This window comes from Macaca mulatta, chromosome 17 (genome assembly GCF_049350105.2).
Source record: "Macaca mulatta isolate MMU2019108-1 chromosome 17, T2T-MMU8v2.0, whole genome shotgun sequence".
Classification (NCBI taxonomy): domain Eukaryota; kingdom Metazoa; phylum Chordata; class Mammalia; order Primates; family Cercopithecidae; genus Macaca; species Macaca mulatta.
This window is the reverse complement of record NC_133422.1, coordinates 108,209,827-108,228,634: the sequence shown is the minus strand read 5'-3', so window position 1 is coordinate 108,228,634 and position 18,808 is coordinate 108,209,827. Positions and strand designations below refer to the sequence as shown.

At 56.9% G+C, this 18,808-nt stretch overlaps 1 protein-coding gene across 4 annotated transcripts in view; it reads left to right on the top strand.

Annotated features, from left to right (window-relative positions):
• The window catches only part of RASA3 (RAS p21 protein activator 3), a 133,550-nt gene that overhangs the window by 27,964 nt on the left and 86,778 nt on the right, over positions 1-18,808 (top strand). Inside the window, exon 1 of one of the 4 annotated variants that reach the window (XM_015121529.3) lies at positions 4,507-4,725. The exons of 2 other annotated variants lie outside the window; for them this stretch is intronic. The gene's annotated coding sequence lies outside the window, so the exon portion shown is untranslated. Of the gene's footprint in view, positions 1-4,506; positions 4,726-5,484; positions 5,733-18,808 lie in introns of those variants that run through there. One more of the 4 variants, XM_028837399.2, reaches the window with a different exon arrangement.

The window sequence follows — 18,808 nt, the reverse complement described above, 5'->3', positions numbered from 1 at the left end:
GGTGTGTGGGCTGGGCAGGGGTGAGGGTGTGTGGGGAGGGCAGGGGTGAGGGTGTGTGGGGAGGGGAGGGGTGAGGGTGTGTGGGGAGGAGAGGGGTGAGCATGTGTGGGGAGGGCAGGAGTGAGCGTGTGTGGGGAGGGGAGGGGTGAGCGTGTGTGGGGAGGGCAGGGGTGAGGGTGTGTGGGGAGGGCAGGGGTGAGGGTGTGTGGACTCAGGAGGGGTGAGGGTGTGTGGGGAGGGCAGGGGTGAGGGTGTGTGGACTCGGGAGGGGTGAGTGTGTGTGGGGAGGGCAGGGGTGAGCGTGTGTGGGGAGGGGAGGGGTGAGGGTGTGTGGGGAGGGCAGGGGTGAGGGTGTGTGGGGAGGGCAGGGGTGAGGGTGTGTGGACTCGGGAGGGGTGAGTGTGTGTGGGGAGGGCAGGGGTGAGCGTGTGTGGGGAGGGGAGGGGTGAGGGTGTGTGGGGAGGGCAGGGGTGAGGGTGTGTGGGGAGGGCAGGGGTGAGGGTGTGTGGACTCAGGAGGGGTGAGGGTGTGTGGGGAGGGCAGGGGTGAGGGTGTGTGGACTCGGGAGGGGTGAGTGTGTGTGGGGAGGGCAGGGGTGAGCGTGTGTGGGGAGGGGAGGGGTGAGGGTGTGTGGGGAGGGCAGGGGTGAGGGTGTGTGGGGAGGGCAGGGGTGAGGGTGTGTGGACTCGGGAGGGGTTAGGGTGTGTGGACTCGGGAGGGGTGAGGGTGTGTGGGGAGGGCAGGGCTGAGGGTGTGTGGACTCGGGAGGGGTAGCCCCCACTCCAGAACAGACATCGCACTGTAGCCTGCACTTGGAGTCTGATGCTCTCTCAGGCAGTCTTGTCCTGAGTCATAAATAAGAAAGGAAAAATCAAAGTTTGGATTTGCTATTTTCTCCTCTTCTGAAGTTGGCATTGAGTCGTCAAGTCTGGGCGGTGCAGGTTTCAACTGTGGTTCTCCGCAGGGCGGTTGATGAGAGGCTCTGTGGCCGGCCCACTAGGAGGGCATCAGATGCTTGCCCTGTAATTGCGCTGGGTGTGCCGGCCCCCGGAGTTCCCTCCACTGATGACAGGGTCAGGCAAAGAGGCCGGTTCCTGCTAGCTGCAGGTTTTGTGAGTACAGGTTGTGGGGTGCGGGTGTGGGTTGAGCCTCTGACCAGGGTGTGGTGGCGTCTCAGGCCACATTGCCAGTGGTGGGTGTCTGTGGCCGGGGCAGTGTGGACGCGTCTGTGGGTGTCTGTAGCCGGGGCGGCGTGGGCGCATCGTCTGTGGGTGTCTGTGGCTGGGGCGGCGTGGGCGCATCGTCTGTGGGTGTCTGTGGCTGGGGCGGCGTGGGCGCATCGTCTGTGGGTGTCTGTGGCTGGGGCGGCGTGGGCGCATCGTCTGTGGGTGTCTGTGGCTGGGGTGGCGTGGGCGCATCGTCTGGGGATGTCTGTGGCCGGGGTGGCGTGGACGCATCGGGGGTGGTGGTGCTGTGGCCAGGGCAGCGTGGATGTGTTGTCTGTGGGTGTCTGTGGCCGGGGCGGCGTGGACACCTGGGGGGTGGTGGTGCTGTGGCCGGGGCGGTGTGGACGCACCATCGGTGGGTGTCTGTGGCCGGGGCGGCGTGGACGCATCGGGGGTGGTGGTGCTGAGCCGAGACTCCTTGGGGGCGTGGTTCTGTGTTCCCCGTTCCCCCATCCGGGAGCCGCCTGGCCTTCCCTTTGGATGTAGCGTGAGTCTGGGGTTCTCAGTGTTTTTTGTGCTTTGTGAGGGTGAGAGTTACCCCAGAGAGAACGTCAGGCTCTTCCAAGATACCCCAAAGGGCGCGGGCAGCCCTCACTGTGCTGAGGCTGACTGTGGTCTCTCGGGCGTCTCTCCCAACTTGGGCCAGGTGCACAGTGGGGTAGGGCGAATGTGCACACATTTCTGACGGACTTGGGGGAGACCCTCTAGGTCCCCTTGAAGCACAGAGCCAGTGCACCTGGCTTCTCTGCCAAACACAGCAACAGTCACGGCCATCGGCCACAGCCACCTCCACGCCAGCCACAGCTGCATTTCTCCCCCGGGGCCGGCTGCACCAGAGCTGCCCACATCAGCGTCCTCGGCCGACAGCATCGCAGCCTCACTCTTATCACTCTTAGGGGTGAGTGAGCAGCAGGGGTGGCTTGGGTCAGGGCCCCCAACTCTGGGAGCCCAACTCTGGGAGCCCAACTCTGGGAGCCCACCTGCCCACCTGCCCACCTGCCCACCTGCCCACCTGCCTGGGGTGGTCTCAGGCCCCGTGTTGCCTTGTGGGTGGGTGGGCGGCACTGCTGACTGTGTCCGCGGCGATTATACAGATGACTTGGTCTTCCTGTCGTCCCCCAGCCCACGGGACTCCGGCCTCCACAGGCTTTGCCACCCTCCCCGGGGGTCAGGAAGCCCCAGAGTCCATAGGACAGAGGTCGCCCTGGGGGCAGGCGAGGCAGGACGGGCAGTGATACTGTGGTCTTGGCCATGACACCACCTGGGGGGCTGCAGTCTGACTTCTGCCCCTGCCACTGGCCATGTGGCCTGCTTACCGCCCTGGGCCTCAGTGTCTTCTACAAAATGGGGTTGTGATGGTTCCTGAGAGTTTGTGTGTAGAGGGCAGTGCTGGCACAACGTGTCAGAGACGGGGCCCTTCGCACCTCCTGCCTGTCCCACGCAGCTGCACCAGGCTCTGGGGGAGGGTGGGATCTGAGCTTCGTTCTTCCTGTGGGAAGTGCTCTCGCTCCCTCTCTGTCCCCCCCTGCCTCTGTCTCTCCCCCTCGCCGTCTCTCTGTCTCCGTCTCTCTTTCTCTTCGCTCTCACTCTCCCCCAGCACAGGTCCCACCGTCTGGTTCGGTGTGGTGTCCGCTGCTCTGCCGCTGTGTGGGCTCCCGGCTGGGGCTCTGCTCTGCTTCTCAGCCCGCTGCCTGCCCGCTGCCGCCTACTGCCCACCTGCCGCCCGCCCACCGCCCGCCCGCTCCTGTGCGTCACGGCCCCCGTCTCTCTGTTTTCTGGCACTGGAAGAAGACACTCTTTTAAAGACAGTCCTGTGACTCACGCCCAAAGGGAGGTCATTTGCATCTGCACAGCTGTCTGCAGTCTGGGGGCCTCTGCTCGAGGCTGGGGGCTGTGTGTCGGGCAGGTTCCTTCGGTGCTGCGTACGGGGTCTTTCACCCTGCAGACATCGCTGTGGGGTCTTTGGGAACTGAGACCCCGCTCCCCACTTTCTGATGAGAGGCCCGGTGTGTCTTTATGCCGTGGTCCGGGGCGAGTCGGTCTCCTCGGGCCGTGGTCCGGGGCGAATGATTTGCCACATTTCCTGGGAATGCTATTTTCCATGTGCTTTCCAGACACCCCTGCCTTGGCCCACTTTGGAATCCAGCAGGTGACTTCAGGGCCCACAGCCCTCTCACGTCCACCCCTAGAACCCCGGGTGCACCCACAGCAGTCAAGGGAAACACTTAGAAACTGCCTTCCTCCCCGGAAGGGTTCCAGTTTCACCTCTGGGGCTGTTCGGGTTTTGTGCATTTCACTGCTGGCTTCACTGTTTTACCAACAGGGGTGACTTGGAAACAAGGACAGCCGAGCTGTTTGCTGAGGAAAGCCTGGATCTCCAGCATGCAGCGCCGGCTGGGGCCCCTGGCATGGGTCAGGGTCGGGATCAGGCCCCTCCGGGTTCGGACTGTCCATGGGGTGGTGCTTAGACGCTGTCTCCGGGCGGGGCCCAGCACCAGCAGTGACTGGTGACTCTCGGCCCTGAGGGGCTCATCCTCCCTCTGTCCTTCCTGTAGACGTGCCGGCCCCTGGTGGGCTGTGGGGGTCCTGGTTGGGGGTAGACCTCGTTGGGCAGCAGAGCCCTCTCCTAGCGCATGACCCAGGGGTCTGCTTACGTTCCTCTCCCTCTGAAATTCCCTGGTTCTTCAGTTTGGGTCCCTTTTTCTGGGCCTCTCTGACTTGTCCGTAACAGAAGTGCGGAGAGGTTTGGTGGCTGCCGTTGGCCGGGACGCAGGCCTGCAGGGCCCTACCTTGCTGGTGACTGCACCGGCCATCCGTGTGGGTGGGGAGCCCCCGTCCCCCCACCCCTGGCTGCTCCCCAGGCCCCTGGGCGTGTCCAGCCTGACACAGGTGACGCTCACCCCCTCACCTGCGGTTTCAGTCACCTGTGGTCAGCCATGGTCCAAAATGTTAAATGGAAAATTCTAAAACTAAGCGATTTCTGAGTTTTAAATCGTGTGGTGTTCTGTGTAGCGGCTGAGGCCCCGTGGTCCGCCTGTCAGTCACCTCGCAGCCTCTCCAGGTGGTGAGAACACAGACGCACAGGGTCCGGGCTTCATGGCTTCAGGCGTCCCTGGGGCCTTGGAGCGTTTCTCGAAGGGTACACAGTTCCCAAACGGCGGGACGTCTAAGCAGGTCCGGCCAGCAGAGAGACCGAAACAGCCTGGGATTTTCCGAGTTGAGGCTGTTTCCCCGGGTGTCCTGGTGTGGGATGTGCTTTCTGGCATTTTCCACGGAAGCCACGTCAGCCGCCTTCTCCCAGCTGCCAGGGCCGGCTGCCGCACTTGTCTTGGAGGTGGTTTCCAGAACAAACTTCCAGGCAGCGTGGGGCGCAGCGCAGGGGCACCGGGCCCGGATGGGGGTCCCTGGCTGCTCTGAGCATCACGTCCTCTGCCCGACAGAGCCCTGTCCCCAGGACTTTCCTCCCCTTTCCAGGCCACACTGACCAAGTGCTTTGCAGGTGGGCGGCCCCTGGTGCTCTGCACAAAAGTCTAAAACTCTCCTTTCAGCGTGCGTGGAGGCTGCTGTGCACCCCACGGCCGAAGCTCTGAGGGTGCCCGGGACGTAGTGGGGAGGGTCAGGGCCGAGGCGATGCTGGCACAGAGGCACTGCTGGCCGGGGCGGGGCGGAGTCAGAGCTGCGTCTCCTGCAAGCTCCTCCGTTCACCATTCAGTGTCTTCCTGTGGCGCGGTTTGGAAAGACTCGCTGTGTTCGGCTGTGTCCGTGCTCGGCTGTGTCCGTGCTCGGCTGTGTCCGTGTTTGGCTGTGTCCGTGTGGTGTCTCCGCCCTGGCCTGCCGCTCTCCAGGGCAGAAGCTTTGCAAACCTGCCATTTTTCTTGCTTAGTTAGGACAATAGTTTTTAAACAGCATTAGAGTTAAGGAGATAAAACTCTGTGTTTGAGCATCGAGCAGAGCACATGGGGGCTGCAGGGGGCTGTGGGCGGGGGGCGCTGCAGGGGCTACAGGGAGGCTGTGGGGGCTGCCGTGGGGACTGCGAGGGGGGCTGCAGGGGCTATAGGGGGCTGTGGGGGGCTGCTGTGGCTACGTGGGGGCTGCAGGGGGCTGTAGGGGGCTGTGGGGGGGCTGCAGGGGCTACAGGGGGGCTGTGGGGGGCTGCAGGGGGCTGTGAGGGGCTGCAGGGGGCTGCAAGGGGGGCTGCAGGGGCTATGGGGGGCTGTGGGGGGCTGCTGTGGGTACAGGAGGGCTGTGGGGGCTACAGGGGGGCTATGGGGTGCTGTGGGGGGCTGCAGGGGCTGCGAGGGGGGCTGCAGGGGCTACAGGGAGGCTGTGGGGGGCTGTGGGGGGCTGCTGTGGGGCTGCGGGGCAGGGGTACTGTGGGGGCTGCATCCCAGGCGCTGACCCTGCATTTGGGCCAATTTTAAACAGAGCCTTGCTTAGGTCCCAGGCAGGGAGGGAAAGGAGGGAGACGCGCTGTGAACGCAGGTCTGAGAAGCGCTGACCGGCGGCGTGAGTCATTCCCAGACACCCCGGGGAATCCAAATGTGCCTGGAAAGGGAGAGGCAGTCACCCTCCCTCCCGACCAGCACCCACCCACAAGACACCTATTTCTGTACCGCCTGGGGTGATGGAGGCCTGGGAGGGGCTGCCGCCCCGCATGTCCCCGGCCTCGGGCCTCAGCAGCTGCCTGTGGGTTGGGAGCGTCTGTTGTGCTTCCGCCTCTGACCTTCACTGCTGTTCTGACCTTGAGGAGAGGAGGGGTGGGTGGGGGGCTCGGGGGGCCGGGCCCTGACTGCTGTGGGTCTGGCTTCAGTGGGTGTTGCTGTCTTCTTGCCTGTGGTAGCCCAGAGCTCTGTTAAAATAAATTTCAGAGCTTTTATTTCTTCATTCTTTAAACCCCTTCTGAGGTCCTTCCCCAGCCCTTGTGGCTTCCACTACCTCTCTCCTTGCTGTCTGGGACATCCCACGGGGCTCCTGCTTCCCTGGGTCTGGGCTGGTCTCTCCTCTGGACACTCAGCCGGCCTCTACGCCCCTTGCCCCTCCCGCCTCCCCTCATCCCGGCCGTGGGGTTTCCCGCATCTCGATGGGAGGGGGCCGGCCAGCCCGAGTCCACACATACCCTTCATGTCCTGACCCCAGCCCACCAGGTCTCAGGGCTGCAGCCCCGCTGTACTTTCATGTTTGCCTCAGACCCGGCCTGGGTGCCTCAGCCCTGCTGAACTTTTCGCCTGTTCGTGTCCCCCGTGGCTCTGGTGCAGACCCCTGGGTGTCGCTGGTGTGAGGCCTGGCTGGGCACGCGGACCCTGGGATCCTCAGCGTCTGCTGACCTGCACCTGGGTCCCTGTTGCCTCGCCCACCTGTCCTCTCAACTCTGCCCCCAAGGTAGAGGGCGTGGCCTCCGTGTGATTTTTTTCCTGCTGTCTTGGCTGGGCCTGGCTGGTCACCGTCACTGATGAGCTGGTGACCACAGGCTGCCCGCTGTAGCCCTGTGTGCTGTGCCTTTCACCGGCCGCTGTGCTCCCCTGCAGCCCCCAGATTGGGGTTTGGGCCCCAGGGTCCACTTGGGCCTCTCTGCGCTGGCGGCCGGCCTGGGCCTGGACCGGGGCTGTAGCCCCTCAGCCTGCTCAGCCGAGGGCCGAGAGCTGCCTTTGTCTGAGGTCTCCATCTGGGCCTGCTTTGTTCCCAGGGGTCTCCGTCTCTCGCTGGTGGTCTCCCCGGAGCCCCTGCGGCGGAGCCCTGGCCATCTGCACTGCTGCAAGGCGTGTACAGGTTCACGAATGAGACAAGACCCCATGGTGGGGTCTTGAGACCCAGGCGGGGTCTTCCTGACTCATCCACTCCGCATAGGCTGCGTCCCCTGTCCTGTCTGCTGCCCACTTTCTCCCGCCACTCACCCCAGAAACCTGCCCATCAGCTCCCGTCTCGGCATCTGCATCTGGGCAACGGTGTGGCCCTGCAGAGGGCAGCCGTTCTGTCAGGTGGAATGGGACGAGGAGACGGACGGCAGCCTTTGTGGCCGGGCACTTCCGTTCTCCCTGTGATCGCTGCTTCACGTAACTGCTCTCTCCTGGGAAGTGGAACTCAGAGGGCGTTTAGATGCTTGCAGGAAGATACTTCTGGTGGGATTTTCAGGCTGCATCATTCCTTTCTTTGAGAAACGCCCTGAGGCATCTATTTGCTGCCTGCCTCATCGCTGTGATGTTCTGCCTCACGTAGCAGCGACAGCGTCTTTTGGACCCGTTGCCCTGAATTGGGAATGGGATGGACGTTCGGGTGTTTGCGCCTGGCGCCCTGTGGGGATGCACACAGCATGGCCAGGCAGGTTGCCGGCTGCTTGTAGACTTGCGGCTTTTCAGGACACACTGGCACCTGCCGTCTGATCTTACCTGCAGGGTATTTTATTGCTCAGTCAACTGAAGCAGAGATGAGTGACAGTTCTCAGACCACCCCGGCCTCTGGCCTCTGGACGTTCCTGTTAGCTCGAAAGATGTTCCTTTGGCCAGCCGGTGTCTGCTGAGAACCGCTCGGTCCGGGAGGGACGTGGACACGCAGACGCAGTGCTGCGCCTGGCGGAAGGGGACGCGCCACGGCCTCAGTGAAACTGTGACGCCTTGGACACTCGGGGACAGGTGCGGTGGCTTTGGGGGTGATCTGGGAGCCTCGCGGAGGAGGAGACTTTGAGCGTGGCCTGGCACACGGGAAGGATGGAGACGCGAAGGAGGGCCCTGCAGGCGGAGAGAACACATGTACAAAGGTGCCCACGTTGGCAAACACGGAGTGCATTTGGCTGCGGTGTAGGGCGAGTACGTCCAGTCACTGGACGCAGATGGACATTGCTTGTGGGGGCTCCAGAGCCTGGCCGGAGGGTCAGTGCTTCGTTCGGTGGGTGCTGGAGAGTGCTTTGGGGGAGGAGGGGGGAAGGGTGGTCCTAACTGTGGTGGAGACCCCCCCGCTGGTCAGTGCGGTGCTACAGTATTTAGAGAACAGACAGGGAAGGCGTTTGGGAAACGGGCCATTTGGCTGGAAAGGAGCAGTTGTTCCCGTCGGAGCCATCGAGCTATTCCAGGCTGGAATAGTCTGAATCACGAAGGAGGGTGAGTCGTACCCAGGACACGGATGGTCGGCCAGAGCTCACACTCTGCGAACTGTCCCGACCGGGGTCCCCGGGACTGAACACTGTGAGAAGGTGGCTTTAAGCAGGAGGTCGGCTCGATGATGGGCCTCTGAGCTGAGGCAATGCACAGGGTTCTGAGCCGGGGGTGCAGAGCCACTGAGTGTCGGAGAACGGCCGAGATGCTATTCGGGTGACAGTGAGAAAAGCGTTTTTCCAGAGGAGGCGTGGGCCGCTGAGCAGCTCTCAGACCCGAGCCTGCGCCAGGGTCACCCAGCATTTTCGAGCACGTGGACTCCCAGGTAGCCCGCGGCGTGGGCCTGTGCACCCCCTTCCCGGACACCAATGCCGCCCAGGGCCACCCGGAGAGCACCCCCTTCCCGGACACCGATGCCGCCCAGGGCCACCCGGAGAGCCACGGGATGAGGGCTTCACTTAGTTGCTTGGTTTGTAGAAGTTCACAGAACCTGGTGTTGAAACTCTCTTGGCATACAGAGAGGAGAGGCTGGATTCTAGCTGTGAACTTTCACCGTAAAGTAACAAAGTGTGTTTCACAAATGAAAACAGCATTTTTGCACAGGTGAAAACTCTCTAGGCCTTTGCTTAGAGCCTTTCCCTGTAGGCAGATTTTGCCAATCGTGGTGTGAAAAATTAACTTGGATTAGCTTGCAGTGCCAAAGAGAATTGTGGTTTTGTGTCATAATTGCTCTGCCCCCACACACTCCGCTGAGTCAAGTGAACACAATAGCTTAACTTTTACTGGATTAGAAAGGGAGACAGAACTCAGGATTGGACTTGTTTGCTCAAATCACAGAATTGTGGAGTTGGAAGGAGACCCAGCTCTCACCTGAGGCCCAGCCACTGAGCTTACAGATGGGGAAACTGAGGCCTGGAGAGGTTGGATGAGTTGCCCCAAGCCACCTGGTTTGTGGAAACAGCCGGGCCCGTCATCCTGACCCTCGGAGTGTCTCTCTGGAACCTTGCCTGCTGCCTGAGCTGTTCGGTGACTTGTGAGTGTGAGTGGACGCGTGTGAAGGTGTGTGCATGACATAAACAGGTCTCTCTTAATCAGCCACAGGAAGGAGTGAAGCCCTGAGTCTATAGCATGGAAGAATCTAGAAAACATGAGGCTGCCTCAAGGAAGCCAGGTGCAGGAGGCCACATGTGATCCCCTTTCTGTGAGATGTTCAGGACGGGCAAATCGGTAGCGATAGAGGGTGGATCCGTGGATGCCAGGGACTGTGGGGAGGGCGACGGGACTGGGAATGGGTATGGGGCTTCTTTTTCGGGTAATGAAAATTCTTTGGAGTTAGTGGTGATGGTTTTATAACTCTGTGAATATACTAAAAACCACTGAATTGTACACTTTAAAAGGGTGAATTGTATGATATGTGAATTACATCTCAATAAAAAATAATTGCAAAAAATTACTAAAAAGCCCCAAATTATTCACCAATGGAGGATGATAGGTAGCCAAGCCATTATTTGAAAACCCAGTAAATAAAAGGGAATAATCAAGCATTTATCCCGACTTTCCTGTGTGAACTTCACTAATGGGTTACTAAATAGTAAATTCCTCTTATAAAATTATTTCATTTCATGAACTAAAATGAAAGGTAGAATGTCATCACCTTTCACCCCCTACTAGAGTAGCAGATGTAGGTACATAGTGTATGGTTCTGTTGATCTGAGCTGTAAGAATAGGGTGACTCTAGAACTCTGAAGAGTGCTAAGCTTTGGGTGGGGCGGGACATGAGAGGACATTCTGGAGTCGGGGAGTCGGTCTGGGTGCCGACTGTGTGGCTGTGCACATGTGTAAACATGTTGAGCTCTATTTACTGAGTGTATATTATAGCCCCAAAAATGCATAAATAAAAATAATATAATTAAATATAAGCTCTAAAAGAAGTATTTATTTATACCCTTTCTTATTCCAAAAAAGGATGTCAGGTAGAATGTGATGCGTATATACTAAACACATTCACATTTACCAATGTTGCTTCTATCAATACTTAGGTAACCATGTTTTTTTTAAGTTGTAAAATACACACAACATGAAATTCAGCATTTTAAGAATTTTAAAGTGTACGATTCAGTGGCATTTAGCATATTTACAACGCTGTGCAGCCATCATCCCTCTCTAGTTTCAACACTTTGTAAGCACCAGAAGAACATCCTTTAAGTAATCACTTCCCATCCCCTGGCAACCGCTAATGGCACATCACATTTTATCAGTTCGTGTGTTGATGGACGTTTGGGTTGTTTTCACCTTTTTTGACTATTGTGAATAGTGCTGCTATGAACATTCATGTATGTTTTTGTTTGCACACCAGTTTTCAATTCTTTCGAGTATATACCTAGGAGTGAAATTGGTAGATCATATGGTAATGCTATGTTTAGTTTATCGAGTGGTAGAATTGAAAGTAACCTGCTCATATTTCCCACAACAACAATAATTCTGTACCTATCACAGTCTAAAGTCTCTCTGTGGGACCCTTGGGATTCAGACTCATCATCACCCACAAGCACCAGAACATTCAGGCAAATGTGACCTTACGAAATGGATAAAATAAGGTGCGAGAGACTGGCCGTAACATAACGATGGAGATGTGTGATCTCTCAGACAAATAATTCAAAATAGCTGTTTTCAGGAAGCTCAATGAACTTCAAGAAAACAGAGAATGAATTTACACATTTATCAGAGAAAGTTAACAGATTGAAGTAACAGAAAACAATCAAATGGAAATCTTAGAGCAGAAAAATACAATGAATGAAATGGAAAAATGAAAGAGAGTATTAGTAGCAGAACTTATCAAACAGAAAGAAGAATCAGTGAGCTCAAAGACAGAGTATTTGAAAATACACAGAGAAGAAAAAACAAAAAATGAAAAGAAATGAAGAAAGCTTACAAGATCTATGGGACAACATCAAAAGAGCAAATATTCAAGCTTTCAGAGTTAAAAAGGGAATTGAGAAAAACAAGCAGAAGAAAACTTATTCAAATAAGCAACAGAAAACTTTCCAACCTGGAGAAAGATATAAATATTCAGGTACAAGAAGGTCAAAGGTCACCAATCAGATTCAACCCAAATAAGAATACTCTAAGATATACGGTAATCAAAAAACTCTCAAAGATCAAAGACAAAGAGATGACATCAAAAGCAGCAAGAGAAAAGCAGCAAATAACATTTCGGGGAGATCCAGTATTCCTGGCAGCAACTTCTCAGCAGAAACCTTTAGGCCAGGAGGGAGCAGGATGATATATGCAGAGCGCTAAAGGAAAGCAATTGTCAACTAAAAATGGTGTACCCAGCAAAGCTGTCATTCAGAAATGAAGGAGAGATGGCGGCTTTCTCAGACAAACAAAAGCTGAGGAGACTCATCACTACCAGCCTGTCCTACAAGAAGCCCTAAAGGGAGTTCTTCAAACCAAAGGAAAAGGATGCTAATGTGATTGTCATACTAATACTGTAATTATGGTGTGTAAACCACTTCTACCTTTTGTAAGAAGAATGAAAGACACAATTAATAAATAATAACCACAACAGTTAGGAGATAGGCAATATCAAAATATAAATTGTGACACCAAAAATTCAAAATATGGGAGGAGAAGGGAGTTAATGTGTACAGGCTTTTGTTTGTCTCTTTTTTTTTTTTTTACAATCAAAGGTAAGTTGGTATCAGTTTTAATAACTTGTTATAACTATAGAATGTTTTTTGTAAGCCTCATGAGGCCTACAAAAGGAGGTCAATTCAGCAAGGGGATATAACAATAGTAAATATATATGCACCCAGTACCAGAGCACCCCGATATACATAAAGTAGACATTAATAGATCTAAAGAGAGAGGCAGACTGTAATACAACAATAGTAGGGGACTTCACACCCCACTTTCAGCAAAGGGAAGGTCATCCAGGCAGAAAAATCAACAAGAAACATTGGAGTTAAACTGTACTCTAGGCAAAAGAGCCTGACAAACATTTACAGAATATTTCATCCAACGGCTGCAGAATACACATTATTCTCATTGGCTAGTGGAACATTCTCCAGGATAGACCATAGGTTAGCTCACAGAACAGTCTCAAAAAGTAAAAAATGTCGAAATTATATCAAGTCTCTTTTCTCACCACAATCAAAAAAACTTAGAAACCATAACAAGAGGAACTTTGGAAACTATGTAAACACATGGAAATTAAACAACATGCTCCCGAATGACCGGTGGGTCAGGGAAGAAATGAAGAAGGAAATTTTAAAATTTCTTGAAACAAATGAAAATGGAAACATAACATACCAAAACCTATGGGATACAGCAGAAGCAGTGCGAAGAGGTAAGTTTATAGCAATGAATGCCTATGTCATAAAAGTAGAAAGACTTCAAGTAAACAACCTAGTGATGCAAGGAACTGGAAAAGCAAGAAACCAAACCCCACATTAGTAGAAGGAAAGAAATAACAAAGATCTGAGCAGAAATGAATGAAATTGAGACAAAAAAGACAAAAGATCGACAAAATGAAAAGTCGATTTTTTTTGAAAAGATAAAATTGACAAAGCTCTAGCTACATTAAGAAAAAAAAGATAAGACCCAAATAGATAAAATCAAGGATGGAAAAGGAAACAGTATAACTGATAGCACAGAAGTACAAAGGCTCACTAGAGACTATTATGAACAACTGTATACCAACACATTAGAAAACCTAGAGACATTTTATAAATTCCTGGACACATACAACCTACCAAGGTGGAGCTGTAAAGAAGCAGTACCTGAACAGACCAGTAAGTATTGAAGTAGAAATCAACAAAAAATCTCCCGGCAAAGAAGAGCCCAGGCCCTGGTGGATTCACTGCTGAATTTGTTCAGACATTTCAAGAACGGATACAAATTATACTCAAACTAATCCAAACAAATAGAGAGAAGGGGACACTTCCAAACTCAAGCAATGAGGTTAGTGTTACCTGACACCCAAACCAGACCAGGACACAACACAAAAAACTACAGGCCAATGTCCCTGATGAACACGGACACAAAAGTCCTCAGCAAGACACCAGCAAGCAGATGCCAGCGGCACATTAGAAAGACCATTCAGTGTGACAGGTGGGACTCATCCAGGAATGCTCCCAGTCAAAGAATGGCAATCTCTGGGTGGGGGTCCGGGCATTGTCCTGTGAGAAGCTCTCCTGTGTGTGTAGCCGGTGTGGGTGTGGGTGTGAGGTCCTGTGTGTGCAGCCGGTGAGTGTGGGCGTGAGGTCCTGTGTGTGCAGCCGGTGAGTGTGGGTGTGAGGTCCTGTGTGTGTAGCCGGTGTGGGTGTGGGTGTGAGGTCCTGTGTGTGCAGCCGGTGAGTGTGGGTGTGAGGTCCTGTGTGTGTAGCCGGTGAGTGTGGGCGTGAGGTCCTGTGTGTGTAGCCGGTGAGTGTGGGCGTGAGGTCCTGTGTGTGTAGCCGGTGAGTGTGGGCGTGAGGTCCTGTGTGTGCAGCCGGTGAGTGTGGGTGTGAGGTCCTGTGTGTGTAGCCGGTGTGGGTGTGGGTGTGAGGTCCTGTGTGTGCAGCCGGTGAGTGTGGGTGTGAGGCCCTGTGTGTGTAGCTGGTGAGTGTGGGCGTGAGGTCCTGTGTGTGTAGCCGGTGAGTGTGGGCGTGAGGTCCTGTGTGTGCAGCCGGTGAGTGTGGGTGTGAGGTCCTGTGTGTGTAGCCAGTGTGGGTGTGGGTGTGAGGTCCTGTGTGTGCAGCCGGTGAGTGTGGGTGTGAGGTCCTGTGTGTGCAGCCGGTGTGGGTGTGGGTGTGAGGTCCTGTGTGTGCAGCCGGTGTGGGTGTGGGTGTGAGGTCCTGTATGTGTAGCCGGTGAGTGTGGGTGTGAGGTCCTGTGTGTGTAGCTGGTGTGGGTGTGGGTGCGAGGTCCTGTGTGTGCAGCCGGTGTGGGTGTGGGTGTGAGGTCCTGTGTGTGCAGCCGGTGTGGGTGTGGGTGTGAGGTCCTGTGTGTGCAGCCAGTGTGAGTGTAGGTGTGAGGTCCTGTGTGTGCAGCCGGTGTGGGTGTGGGTGTGAGGTCCTGTATGTGTAGCCGGTGAGTGTGGGTGTGAGGTCCTGTGTGTGTAGCCGGTGTGGGTGTGGGTGCGAGGTCCTGTGTGTGCAGCCGGTGTGGGTGTGAGGTCCTGTGTGTGCAGCTGGTGTGGGTGTGGGTGTGAGTGTGAGGTCCTGTGTGTGCAGCCAGTGTGGGTGTGGGTGTGAGGTCCTGTATGTGTAGCCGGTGAGTGTGGGTGTGAGGTCCTGTGTGTGTAGCCGGTGTGGGTGTGGGTGTGAGGTCCTGTGTGTGTAGCCGGTGTGGGTGTGGGTGTGAGGTCCTGTGTGTGCAGCCAGTGAGTGCGGGTGTGAGGTCCTGTGTGTGCAGCCGGTGAGTGTGGGCGTGAGGTCCTGTGTGTGCAGCCGGTGTGGGTGTGGGTGTGAGGTCCTGTGTGTGTAGCCAGTGTGGGTGTGGGTGTGGGTGTGAGGTCCTGTGTGTGCAGCCAGTGAGTGCGGGTGTGAGGTCGTGTGTGTGTAGCCGGTGAGTGTGGGTGTGAGGTCCTGTGTGTGCAGCCGGTGAGTGTGGGTGTGAGGTCCTGTGTGTGCAGCCAGTGAGTGTGGGTGTGAGGTCCTGTGTGTGCAGCCGGTGTGGGTGTAGGTGTGAGGTCCTGTGTGTGCAGCCGGTGAGTGCGGGTGTGAGGTCCTGTGTGTGCAGCCGGTGAGTGCGGGTGTGAGGTCCTGTGTGTGCAGCCAGTGTGGGTGTGGGTGCGAGGTCCTGTGTGTGTAGCCGGTGTGGGTGTGGGTGCGAGGTCCTGTGTGTGCAGCCGGTGTGGGTGTGGGTGCGAGGTCCTGTGTGTGTAGCCGGTGTGAGTGTGGGTGTGAGGTCCTGTGTGTGTAGCCGGTGTGGGTGTGGGTGTGAGGTCCTGTGTGTGTAGCCGGTGTGGGTGTGGGTGTGAGTGTGAGGTCCTGTGTGTGTAGCTGGTGTGGGTGTGGGTGTGGGTGTGAGGTCCTGTGTGTGCAGCCGGTGTGGGTGTGAGGTCCTGTGTGTGTAGCCGGTGTAGGTGAGGGGTCCTGTGTGTGAACTCGCAGGAGGGGAGTCACAGCCTCAGGAGACGCCGTCTGGATGCGGGCAGGCTGTGCTGCGCCAGGAACCTGGGGGGCCTGAGGGGTCCTGTGTGGCATCAGTATGTCTCCGCTCCTTTGTGAACTCAGAAGGGCGGCTTCGTCTCCGCCCGCCTTTGCTTTCTCTGTTTCCTCATTATTATTATTATTTTTTTTTTTTTTGAGACGGAGTCTCACTCTGTCGCCCAGGCTGGAGTGCAGTGGCCGGATCTCAGCTCACTGCAAGCTCCGCCTCCCGGGTTCACGCCATGCTCTGGCCTCAGCCTCCCGAGTAGCTGGGACTACAGGCGCCCGCCACCTCGCCCGGCTAGTTTTTTGTATTTCTTAATAGAGACGGGGTTTCACCGTGTTAGCCAGGATGGTTTCGATCTCCTGACCTCGTGATCCGCCCGTCTCGGCCTCCCAAAGTGCTGGGATTACAGGCTTGAGCCACCGCGCCCGGCCTGTTTCCTCATTATTTCCTGGGGGTTTTCAGCCGCCAGTGAAACTTTGGTTTTGAACCTGTAGGATTTGCCTCAGCCTCCTGGGGGATGCCCCTCTGTGGAGGCGAGGTCCCCTGCCTGCAATCACGTTCTTTCCCGTATTTTATTACCCGTTTATGAGAGTGAGCACCGTTAGAACCAGCTGACAGGGTTTGGAGTCGTGTTTCTCAGGATATTCCGGAGGCGCTCCTGCTCCATTCATCTCAGGACTTGGAGTATTTTCCCCAGTGGCTCATGGTAGACCAGCTGGATTCACAGGCAGTCGGAACTGCGAGAATGCATGTGCTGGTGGCCGTGGTCTGTGCACAGCATTTCCAGAGTGCTGGGTGACGCGGCCCCTGCGCCTCGAGGGTTACACTGCATCGGGAGATCGGGCAGCCCCAGGGAGGCCGGGCCTGGACGACCTTCTGGCTGACCTGGCTCCAAGGCCAGGTCTCCTCCTAGATGTTTAGGGATCACTTGGGTCTCGGGACGCGTGAGTCTCTGGCGTGATGTGGCAGCATCTCCTCCGTGGCCCGTTGCTAACAGCCTTTGCACCAAGCACGAGAGGAGAGTCATTTGCACCAGGAGCGTGTAACTGGGGCACTGTTGCGTTCTGGGTGGACGGCCCCGTGCCGTGGGGACTGTTGGTGTTTCGGTGGACGGCTCTGTGCCGTGGGGACTGTTGGTGTTTTCGGTGGACGGCCCTGTGCCGTGGGGACTGTTGGTGTTTGAGTGGACGGCCCTGTGCCGTGGGAACTGTTGGTGTTTGGGTGGACGGCCCTGTGCCGTGGGAACTGTTGGTGTTTGGGGTGGACGGCCCTGTGCCGTGGGAACTGTTGGTGTTTGGGTGGACGGCCCTGTGCCGTGGGAACTGTTGGTGTTTTCGGTGGATGGCCCTGTGCCGTGGGAACTGTTGGTGTTTGAGTGGACGGCCCTGTGCCGTGGGAACTGTTGGTGTTTCAGTGGACGGCCCTGTGCCGTGGGAACTGTTGGTGTTTCGGTGGACGGCTCTGTGCCGTGGGAACTGTTGGTGTTTGGGTGGACGGCTCTGTGCCGTGGGGACTGTTGGTGTTTTCGGTGGACGGCTCTGTGCCGTGGGAACTGTTGGTGTTTTCGGTGGGCGGCTCTGTGCCGTGGGAACTGTTGGTGTTTTCGGTGGACGGCCCTGTGCTGTGGGAACTGTTGGTGTTTGGGGTGGACGGCCCTGTGCCGTGGGGACTGTTGGTGTTTCGGTGGACGGCCCTGTGCCGTGGGAACTGTTGGTGTTTGGGTGGACGGCCCTGTGCCGTGGGAACTGTTGGTGTTTGGGGTGGACGGCCCTGTGCCGTGGGAACTGTTGGTGTTTGGGTGGACGGCCCTGTGCCGTGGGGACTGTTGGTGTTTGAGTGGATGGCCCTGTGCCGTGGGGCACCGTGGGCAGCGGGACACTGAACGGCAGGCACCCTGCTCTCTGCCCACCAGATGTCAGTGGCACTGCCCTTAGTGACAACCAAACGTGCCCTGTGGAAGTGCCCTGGGAGAGACCCCGTTTCAGCCGTTGTCAGGGCTGGGCCCCCAGTAAGCACAGTGGGCGCCTCTAGGACCCCTCCCGCCACCCCGTCACCATAGACTCATTCTCCCTGTGGTGGAAGTTTAAATCACATTGAATGTGTCCATTATTTGGGAGGGGTTAACGTCTGGTCACCCGCCCTCCGCAGAACCTCCCGTTCCCTCTGAAGAGCCGTGGAGGCTGGAGGGAGCTGGAGGGCTCTCGAGGAGACTGGACGAGGGGCGGACACCCTGGACGGCAGTGCTGGGCCCTCCCTGGGCAGGTGGTGTCACCCGGGGAGTTTTGGAATCAGCCCGCAGAGCCCTGTCTCCTGCTTCCACCGCCCACAGAAGCCCGCTGGTGCCTCCTCCTTCCACCGCCCACAGAAGCCCGCTGGTGCCAGGGGCTCCTCCCGGCCAGGAGGATCGGGGGCTGCCTTGCTTGAGGATGGCAGCCTGGGCTTCTGTCATTCATAACCCACAGGAGTCCTCTTGAGGGAGGGGCATGGTGCCCTGGAGAGCCCTGGACGAGACCTAGGCCTGGCTCCATCCAAGCCCAGAGGCCTCTGCCCCTCCTGAGGGGGGGATAGAGCAGGTGCCGTCTGCCCTCGACTCAGCCCAGAGGGAACGCCACTCCACGGCCTCGCCAAGTGCTGCCTGTTTCCGGCAGCTTCGCAGGCCCTTTGGGAAGGCTCTTGTGTTGCCAGGGGTCATGCTGTGTCCTCGAGATGCTGTGTCCCCTGCCTCGGGGCCCCACTGCCTCTTCCTCTTATGGCCTCTGCACCGCAGTCAGCCCGCCGAGATGTGCAGCCTTGTCCCACGGAGGGTGCCGGGTGGGGAGGCCGGTGCGGACGGGCACTCAGGCCCATTCAGAGGCCGGTCACGGAGCTCCCGTGTCCAGCGGCGAACAGCAGCCGGGGGCACATGGGCCTCGCAGTCAGCAGCTCAGAGTCCGGAGAGGGGTCTGCACCCACACACGGCACGGGGGCTTCTGTGCCTCGCTAAGACCCTGCCAGGGCCTGGGGGAGAACCTGTTCGGGTGAGGATCCCGGGGCCGGGGCTGGGGTCACTATTCCAGGCTTCTAAATAGCCCGAAGTAGACAGGGCTGTTCATCATTTATTCAGATATTTTAATCAGAAGACTATCGTTTCGGCAAACACTTTGTTAGAAGACGCTGTGTTGCCCAGCAAAATTTTTAGACCCCTTCAAATGTTTTGCGTTGGGACGACTAAAAGGCTGGCTGAGGTTGGGAGCCTTGAGATCCGTACTTCCTCCAATCCTCCCGCAGGGTCTCCTTCCCGGGCGGGCCCTGGGGCTTTATTGCTGGGCGGGGTTGCTTTCGCTGGACCGTGCACTGGGGCCGTCACCTGTT